This window comes from Dendrobium catenatum, unplaced genomic scaffold (genome assembly GCF_001605985.2).
Source record: "Dendrobium catenatum unplaced genomic scaffold, ASM160598v2 original_scaffold_268208, whole genome shotgun sequence".
Taxonomy (NCBI): Eukaryota; Viridiplantae; Streptophyta; class Magnoliopsida; order Asparagales; family Orchidaceae; genus Dendrobium; species Dendrobium catenatum.
This window is the reverse complement of record NW_021586606.1, coordinates 243,299-253,742: the sequence shown is the minus strand read 5'-3', so window position 1 is coordinate 253,742 and position 10,444 is coordinate 243,299. Positions and strand designations below refer to the sequence as shown.

The following is a 10,444-nucleotide window of genomic DNA, read 5'->3' as shown; positions in this document are numbered from 1 at the left end:
GGTTAGGTTTTGACCTGATTAGTGTATCGTGTCATTTATTGACATATGTAATATGTATTTAGGATTCGTGTATTTTGAGAATATAATGTAAATTAAATATAAATAACTTTTTTTAGCTATTTTAGAAAGGTATAAGTATGTTTAATTTATCAATTGAATATGTTGATTATGAATATAAGTTTAATATTTGTTGCGGGCTAGAATATATGCGGCGATATAGTTAGAAAATTTTCGTTTATGCATTGCACGGACATCCAGCACACAAATATAATGAAAAAGGAGCATCGATATTTTACGTGAAAAATCCTGTAAAGGGAAAAGCCACGGGGCCACACCCAATTGATAAGATTCCACCAGTGTTTGCTTAAGTTACAACTGGCTAACTCATCCCTGAAATTAAGGACGAACAGATTACAACTTTCGACTTGAAATTTAGTTACAATCAGATATTGAAATTCCGACGATGTTGGGTGATCAGGCAAAACTCCTGCGTCACTTGAAGGTCGGGCGAAACTTCGGCGTCACTCGGAGTTTGGGAGGAACTCCGGCGCCACTTGGAGTTTGGGCAGAACTCCGGGGTCACTCCGGTAGTGGTCGAGGATGAGTCTCTTCATTCTCTTCTTTCTTCCCTCCTTACATCCTTGCTTAATTCCGTCATTGGTCGGATGCCGGATAAAAGTCTGGTGATGATCGAGGAGGAATTTCTTGATTCTCTTCATTATCTTATTGCTTCTCTTCTCTTCTTCTCTTCTTGCTTCCTTGCTTAATTCCGACATCGGTCGACTGCCAGGTAAAAGTCCGACGGTGATCGAGGAGGGACTTCTTTATTCTCTTCCTTCTTTTCTCTTCTTCTCTTCTTGCTTAATTCTGTCTTCGGTCGACTGCCGGATAAAAGTCCAGTGGTGATAGAGGATGAGCTTTTTCCTTATCTTCATTCTCTTCTTCATTATCTTCTCTTTTTCTCTTATTATTTGGGACCCTTCGTAAGAGAAATGAGGGGTTATTAATAGTTTTCTAAGAGTGGCATGACCAGTAAATAGGAGGAACATCAGAGGCAAATTGAGAGTGGTTTGAATGGACGGCTGATGTTGAATCTCTTGATCGTGGACCGTTTATAAGACATTTGAAGGCTCTTATGATATCATAATTCGACAATCTTGGGCTTGTTAGATTTGTCTCGTTGAGCCGCTCGATTCGCTTACAAGCATGCCACATTTGGAAACTGTTTGGTAATCCAAAGTATGGATTGAATCTTTCAAATGTGTTTCAGATCTTTGATTTGGACCAATTTGAGCTCGAATTGGGTCGAATTTGGTGTCATTGGATTCATATTTCCGAGACGTTCAGCTCGACTATAAGTTTGCTGAAATCAAACTTCAAATGATCTCCAATTTAATTTTTGAAGTTTCCAACATGATTTTTGCCTCGAGATTCGCATCCAATGAAAATAATTTTTCGATGATATAATAATAATATTATTATTATTTAATTAAATTTCATTAAGGAGATGCTTGGATGCATTTAAGATTCATGTATTTTTAGAACATAATATAAATTAAATATATGAGGTTTTAATTTCTTATTATTTTATTCATTGTAAAATAAATTATAAGTCATGATTTTCTTATGTTGATGAAGGAACGAGGAACGGCTGTACTCCAAAAATAAAAGATTCACGTTTTTAAGATGTTTGGATGTATTTAAGATACGTGCCTTTTTAGAATATAATATAAATTAAATAGGTTTTAATTTCTCTTTGATTTGTTGATCGTAAAATAAATTCATAAAAAAAGGTGAAAGTGGAGATGAAGTAGAATATATATAGAATGTAGATGATTTTCTTTAATGTTTCTTAAAACAATTTTTTAGTACAATTTTTTTAATTTTTTTATTAAAAAGTTATTTTAAAAAACATTAAAAAAATCAACCTAAATGAAGCCAATATTTGAAATCATAATTGAATAAGTAGTTGTATGTGGCATGATGAAGAAGTTGGAGGGGTGTTGGGATCTCGAGTCGAATTTGCAGGAGGTAGAGCTCAACATAGCAATGATGATTTAAGACTGGCATGGTGACAAGTTGGAACTTGGAAGAGAACAACATGAGATATTGTCTAGGATGGCATTGCAAGACAAAGGGGTAATGAACAAGAGCTAAGAGCCTAAGACAACAACAATGCATGTTTGGAGTCTACAGTGCAGGTGGATGTTAGTGCAAGGCAGGCGGGACTGGGGAATGGAAGGATTATAAGATATTATTTTGTGTGATCACTGGACGGTTTGGACGTGAATCAGAATGCGTCATGTCACCCGGTACACAAGAGTACACAGCATCAGTATGTAGCTAAAGAGTGATGTGGCGCATCTTGATTTGCCTACGGACGACGTCCAATAACCGCACAGAATAATTTCACGTAGAAAAGGACATATGTGAGTAATGATTATAAAATGGTGTAGTTGCTAGATTTTATGGTCAATCAATTTAACTGAATTTGAATTCACAAGGTTGAACTCTTTTGTGGTTGCTATTATTATTCAAAATTTTTCATAAGCACAATATAAATGCAAGGTGCTAGCAAGATAGGTTTTGAGATTTTGTTTTGAATTGTTTTAAACTATGTGTTGACCAAGGTGTCAAGGATCATGGAACTACGAATTGACTAGGTGGACTGACTTTATTCTTAAATGAAAGTCAAGTCTAGAAAAGCCTAAATCAATTAGGACAAGATACATTAGATAATTCAAGTGATCAATTACAAATCTTAATATAATATTTCAAATAAAATTTTTTAAAATTAAATTTATGAATATCTGAAATTTGACTTTATCTTACCATTGTTAAAACAAATGTATTTCAACGAGACGAGCCCGATAATATTAGAAATATTCTAATCTAAGTTAAGATGAGCCCAAATTAGATATTTGAGGTACAATTACAAAATATATGCAATTATTTAAGGGATTAAATGATCTTTTGAATCCTTTGTACTTACGGTTACTAAAGCGCTTAAAAGTCTAATAAATATTTATGATTGAGGAAGTCAACATGAGTTGTCTGATGGAGCATTTTAAGATTTTAAATGCTACATCAAAAAATAAATAAATAAACATGCATTGTTCACATCTAAGGGATTTTAATTTGGTGACAACTTCGAGATTTGAAAAAAGTCTAGAGCCATGTCTAATAATCGCATCCACAATCACCACTAACAATCATCTTTATTTGACTATCATTGCCTGAATGTTGTCGTTTAATCATCATTACCAAATAAGCATTAATATCTGAGTGTTATTGTCGAATCGTCATCGTTCAACTGTTATTACTTGACTAAAGCTATCTTCATCATCCAACTCTTTTTGCCCAATTATCATCACATGACAGTCTTAGTTTGATTGTTGTAATAACCGTTCATTATTTCTCTAATATTCTTTATTATATTCACAGACTATAAGAGGTCAAGCTAGCATTCTATACTTAAGAATTACGTCTTACCCAATTGAGTGGAAGAGAAGACTTAACCTCACTTGTTTAGTAGACTATTAGAACAGGGTCAATCCTTTTGGCTTTACCCCATTTGAGTTTTTCATATATTCCAAAATATTTTTGTATGCGCATGTGCAGAATATTCATATAAATCTAAGACATAAACCTTTCTCTCTCTGTGATAAATTTAATATTTTATCATGCATCAAAACATAAATCTAAGTCAATATACAAGATAATTATTTTTTATAAATAATTATAATTTTCTGGTTGTAAACTATTTTTATGTTGCAGACTAGAGCATTCACAACAGTAGCGATATATAGAGTTTAGAGTCCGGGGGGGGCCAGAGTCATGAGAGACATAAAGATTTTTTATATGGAAACCCCTGAAAAAGGGAAATACCATGAGATTTGACATAGTTAAAATGATTACACTATTATTTGTAGTTGATTACAAATGGTGCGTCAGTGATAAGAGGGACAAATAGTTATTAGACATGGGTAGTCGGAGGGACCGTAGTCGGTGGGGACAGTGGTTAGAGGGATTGTAGTCAGTGGGCGATGGAGGTCTGAGGGATCACAATTCGTAGGCGATGGTGATCAGAGGTTGGGCGGTAGTCCGTCAGCGATTTTCGACGTAGAGGTGGTTCTACGGTGGTCTAGTGGAGGTCCAATGATAGTCGGCGCTGGTGCTTGGGTGGAGTTTTAGATAACAAACCACTTACATATCTCTTCTAAGACGACATGAGGCTCTCAGCATAGGCCATCAACAACCACAAAAAGCCTTCCAGACACAGGCCCCTTTAGCTCAACATAGATCGTTTGACTAAACGAGATTCAAACTCCTTGAGTATTTCTTTACATATTTTTTTTTTATAAACTAATTTATCTCCATTATTGCACAAGTTTCAAGTTAACTCTCTTATGAGTTCCCCTGCTAGGAATAGATATTGGAGGATTATAGTTGGGTGATGGTAGTGGTGATTGAGCATTGGTTTGATGATGGTGATCAGGTGGGGTTCTAATAGTGACAATTGGGTGATTTTCTTATGGTGGTAGCTAGGTGGTGGTCCGACAGTGATGATCAAGCAATAGTCCGACGATAACGGTCAATCGTTGGCCTGACAGTGGTGCTCGAGTGGGGCTTCGACATTCTAAGAGTTTTTGAGTTCTCTTAAATCGTAAGCCAAGACTCTCCCCCTTTATATTGGAGAGTGAGAGCTTATTTATACACCTTTTAAAGTGGTATGCCGCGTAAATGTAAGTAAATATGGAACACTTCATCAAATGATATATATTACTATTCTTGATTATAGACCGTTTTTCTTAAGCTTTTTGAATTTGTCTTATCGAGACATTCAAGTTGACTTCAAACATGAGAAGTTTAAAGATTGTTTGTTCATCTAATTAATGTGTTGACATTTTTCTATTAGATTTATAATTCTTGATATGAAATCATTTAGACATAGACTTAGTCACTTTTCGTATCGATGAGAACACCTTTACTCAAATAAACATCAAAAGTTATGTTTGATGATAAAATATATTTATATATAATATTATAAGAAATTCACATCTTCATATTGGGTATGGTTTTGTTTTTTTACATGTCTTATATTGATTTTATTTTTTCACAATTGTTTATTTCGTTTCAGCATTTTGATTTCAAATTGGTTTAATTACAGACCAAACCAGCTGTGAAATTTCTATTTCATCCAACCTTCGTGAACACGTGTAGCATCGCATGGACGCGAGTGACATGAAAAGCGGAAGTCCATAGCTAGATATTTTCTTTCCACACATGCAGTATTCCTGCACGGCTTATCTCTTAGTCCATTTGCCTCTCAGCATTTCCCGGAGGAAAAGAACAGCTTCTCCCCTTGGCGGTTTGCCAATGAGAAAGCTACGACTGACGGAAAAACAGCTGTAAAGATTGACTGGAATGACATCGCGCATCTTAAAATAAAAAAAATATACTTCTAACAAAAATTATATGTAGATACAAATTTATATTATAGGAGCACTTAATTATTTGAATTAAAGATTGAAAATATACTTTTAAATTTAGGCTTAGTTTCGGTCGGATTTCTTACTGTTGGTTAAAATTATTTTTTAGTATAAAAATTTAAATTTTTATATAAAAAATTGCTTTAAAAAATATAAAAAAAATCGTTCCAAACAAAATCTTAATTAGTTTAACTGTAAAAATAAATTTAAATAATATTTGAGTATTAAATTGATATGCCACCAAGAAATCATCTTAATTGGATACGAATCTCGATGCAATTTGAATTGAAAATTTTCAAAATTAAAATCAGGACTATTTGATTTCTATTTTCAGCAAATTTATAGTCAAATTAAACATCTCAAGGAGACTGAATCCAACAACATCAAATTTGATTCAATCCAAGCCCAAATCAAGGGTCCAAAACATATTTAGAAGATTTAGAACATAATTTGGATTATCAAACGAATTCCAAACATGACATGCTTATAGGCAAATCGAGCGGCTGACTACACGATTCCAACGAGCTTAAGATCGTCGAATTCTAATATCATTAAGATATTCAAATTATCAAAGAGCAATCTATGATCAAATAGATCAATATCGCCCATCCATTCAATAAGATATGTATAATTTTAACAAATTAAATTTTATTTTAATATATTTTCTATCAGAGTAATGCTATTTTGATGATGAATTTTGATAATTTCTATTATAAATAAGAGAATATCATCTAATGATATGTAGTAACTAATCACTCGACAAGTCTACCAACAACATGCCCCACAGGCGCAAGACTCATAGTTATTTTCTCCTCACTAAGGGGTCGCACCGCATGAGAGTGGATTCGAACATGGGTCGAGGGTTCCCAATCATGCTCGCCCACCAACCCAGCTGAATCTGATGGGGTTTCTTATAAATGTTTAATAAATATATTTTTTCCACCACATGATTTGCTATGGATGGGCTGGTAGTATTAGGTGTAAAAATTAAACAATTAATATAAATAAAAATTTTATCTTCACTAATTAATGGGTGAGAGCCCACGGGAAGAGGAAAATATCTATCCTAGCTGTTCCACATGCCCACGCCGGATTGGACGTAACTCAGCTAAGCTCCAATTGTAGGCCCCGCCACAGTAAAGTAGAAAACGATAATTAACGATAACCCACACTAACCTTTTCCTTCCCGGTCTTCCCCTATGCGGAGCGAACGCCCGCATAGAATCTCAAGGCTTTTTACAAAACAACGGTGAATATAGCAGCGATGCCGGCCGGCGGTTTAGATATGCTTTCGGGAAGCTTTTAACGGCAGATCTGATTGCCCGCATAGAAAATATATGCTTTAGTATGCATCAAGGTTTCATCGACGTAGTTGGGCGGCTGTCTGCCTTACTGTTTCGACGACTATGGCTAAGCGAGTCAAGCAACTCAAATCACTTCAATAATTTCCTCTTCTTAAATCTCTTCCTCCTTTTTTTTTTATTCTTAAAGCTCGTTTTCTTCCGTCTTCGGGTTTGATCTGCTTCAACACGATCCCTCGAGCCCCGGTACTCTGTTGGGAATGGGTCGGTGGCTGCTAGGGCATCGAAGAGACCCTCGAGGTGGATTCTAAGGTGCGAGTTCCGATTCCTCCATTTTTTCTTCAGAATTGCGTTTCCTTTTTATCCTTCCCCTTTATCTGTTCTTCTTTTCTCGTTGCATTTTATTGAATAAATTTACACGGCACTCTTGGAGCAGTTTAACTCAAGAATTTCGGAACATATCCCGGATATCGGGATATGAATTGCGTTGTTTTGGATGAATAGGAGAATCATCACGAGGAGAATCAAACGCCCGGTTTATAATATTGAAGGATTTATCTTTGCAGTGTTTTCGGATTCTATTCATGTAGTTGTTCACATAGGATCTGGTTACTAGGATTTGCTTGGCCTAAGACTTTCTTTTGATCTAATTATCCCTTTTATATATAATCTTGGTTGATTAGATGGTTTGGGTAGTCTAGTACATGAAATTTCACACCAGATAACTTTTCCGGAGTGGAACTGTTAACTGTATTGTGGTGTGCGAAACATAGGTTTAGAGTTTTACAGGCACTTATAGTTACCATAATGAATAAATAAGCTGGGACTTTGCTGTGATGATGGAGATCAATGAAGCTGATATCCTTCGGGACCGGCCTTGGAATAGAGAGAAACAGTTGCGGTTAATTGGTCACAACCGGTTCTTAGGTCTGCAGGATATTATGGACGCTTACTGCTATCATCTACCTTATTATGCGCGAGTCATTCGCAGTTTGGAGAAGAATGCTCTCATCACCAACATTGAACTGATATCTTTTAATCTCCTCTTTTTTTTTTTTAATTGCAAATACTTGCGCTAATTGCTGCTCGAAAAAATATTTTGGTTTCCCCTGAAAATTTTATGTTTTGGTGACAGTTTAGACGTTCTGTTACCGCGGCTACTGTTTTTGCTGATGCTTGTATCTATTATTTTGCTGGGTGGGGTTTGTTTATTGCTGCAATGCTGCAATGCTGCAATCGCTTATATTATGCTATTCTGGGCATCTCCACTGTTCTGAGTTCTTTGGATTATGCTGTTATTTGTAAACTAAGGCTTTTATTCAGTTGGGTTGCCCAGTTCAGCTTTTTTCTCACCTGTTGCGTGGGTCTGTTGTTGTTGCAGCTGTTTAACTTAGATGGATGTTTCTCATGTCTCTGACGGATTCCATAATTAACACTGCTGCTTGTCATCTGAGCCACTTTTTTGTTTCACTTGTTTCTTATTCGCTTTTAATCTTCTTCTTTGGTTTAAAGCTTAAGTTTTATTATCTGTGAAATTATTTATTTAGTTTTTTTGGGTTTTGTAATTACTCATAGAAAAACTGTCTTGTCATTGTGATTATATGAATGAATTGGATGGGCATAACCCTCATCTTTCCAAAAAATAAGAAATTATTAGGGGTGTGTGTGTGCACGATGGATGCAAACTGCATCCGCCATACATTACAAAAGATGTTAAGGTTGATACAAAGCTATGAAAGAGAGGAAATCTAAGAATGAGAGAGATAGCGAGAGACTTCTAGAAGAGAGGGGTGCTTTTTTAACTGAGGCAAGCTTCAAAGAAAGCGAGAGTTAGACAAATAAGAAAAAGAAGGAGGCTTTTATAAGAGCATGACACAATCCTGTAAGAGAGAGAGGGGCTTTAAATAGAGAGATATAGAGGCTTTAAGTGTGAGGTAAAGAGAGAAAGAGGCTTCTAAAAGGGGGATAGAGACTATCAAGAGAGAGAGAGAGAGAGTTTTTAAGAAAGAGGGATTTTTAAGAGAGAAATAAATAGAGAGAGAGCGATTCCTCATAGAGAGAGTAGTTTATAATAGACTTTCATTAGAGACTGAGAAAGATTTCCAAAAGAAAGAGATTGAAGCCTCAAAGAGAGATTGAGAGTGAAAGAGAGTAGCACATTCAATGTATCATGATAATGCCATTTTATCCTTGATATGAGGTGTGTCAAGTACAATGGATAAAGAGTAGTGCATCAACATGGAAAGTCCTTTGAATATTATAATCACTCCTCCACTATAGTTTATGTTAAGCTATCTTGATGTTAATTATTCAAACAAGCAGGAGTGCTAGGTACACTCACAATAAGATACTAGAAGTTTAGGAGATAGATCCTGTACCAGTTCCTATTGACTTGTTGAGTTACCCATTTATGAAGATTAAAATTAGTTTGATATATTGATTCATTTAGCTACAACAACAACATCAAGCCTTTATCACACTACGTGGGGTCGGCTACATAAATCCTTTTTCTCCATTGTGTTCTATTAAAGGTCGAATTCTCGTTTAAATCTAATAAATAAAGGTTATGCCTAATATTTTCTAACCAAGTCTTTTTAGGTCTGCCTTTACCTTTCTTATCATAAGGCAAATCTAATACCTCTACTCTCCTAACCGGGTCATTGGAAGGCCGCCGTTTTATGTGATCAGACCATCTAAGGCGACTCTCTCTAATCTTATCTTCTACTGGAGCTACTCCAACCTTTTCACGTATATGCTCATTTCGTATCCTATCTCTAAGGGTAAAGCCACTCATCCACCTGAGCATCCTCATCTCTGCCACACTTAACTTAGTATTATGCTTCTCTTTTAATGGCCAACATTCAGCACCATAAAGCATTGCAGGCCTTACTACCATCTTATAGAATTTTCCCTTAAGTTTGAGGGGTACTTTTCTATCACACAACAAGCCCGATGCATTCCTCCACTTCAACCATCCAACTTGAATTCTGTTGATAATATCCCCATCTATTTCACCATCACTCTGAACAATAGATCCAGAATGTCTAAAACGTGTACTCTTATTAATGACTTGATCGCCCAAAGCCACAATCCCCTCACTAGGTCTATTACTACTAAAATTATACTCCATATATTCTGTTTTAGATCTACTCAAGCGAAAACCTTTAGTCTCTAATGTTGACCTCCATAATTCAAGTTTACTTTCAACTCCCTCTCTAGTCTTATTAACAAGAAGAATATCATCAGCAAAAAGCATGCTTAAAGGTACATCCTCTTGCAAATGTCTAGTGAGAACATCCATGACTAAAGCAAAAAGATATGGGATTAAGGCTGATCGTTAATGTAACCCAACCGAAATAGGGAAATACTTGGTCAAACCACCTTGTGTTTGAACACAAGTAATAGCTCATGCATACATATCTTTAATGATTTGAATATAAGAATTATTGACTCCTTTCTTTTCAAGAACTCTCCATAGCACTTCTCTTGGAACTTTATCATATGCTTTTTCTAAATCAATAAATATCATATGTAGATCCTCCTTATTTTCTCTATATTTCTCCATCAAACCTCTTAATAAATGTATGGCTTCCATAGTCGACCTACCCGGCATGAATCCAAATTGATTTTGAAAAACATTAGTATCACGCC

The 10,444-nt window shown here is 35.5% G+C and overlaps 1 protein-coding gene across 6 annotated transcripts in view; it reads left to right on the top strand.

The window, feature by feature from the left end:
• The first annotated feature begins 6,901 nt into the window (after positions 1-6,901).
• The window catches only part of LOC110098539 (U-box domain-containing protein 44), a 17,290-nt gene continuing 13,747 nt past the window's right edge, over positions 6,902-10,444 (top strand). For 4 of the 6 annotated variants that reach the window (XR_003699930.1, XR_002303353.2, XM_020825401.2 and 1 more), the window contains exon 1: positions 6,902-7,105. The gene's annotated coding sequence lies outside the window, so the exon portion shown is untranslated. The remainder of the gene's footprint in view (positions 7,106-10,444) is intronic. The other 2 variants (XM_020825399.2, XM_020825402.2) reach the window with 2 other exon arrangements.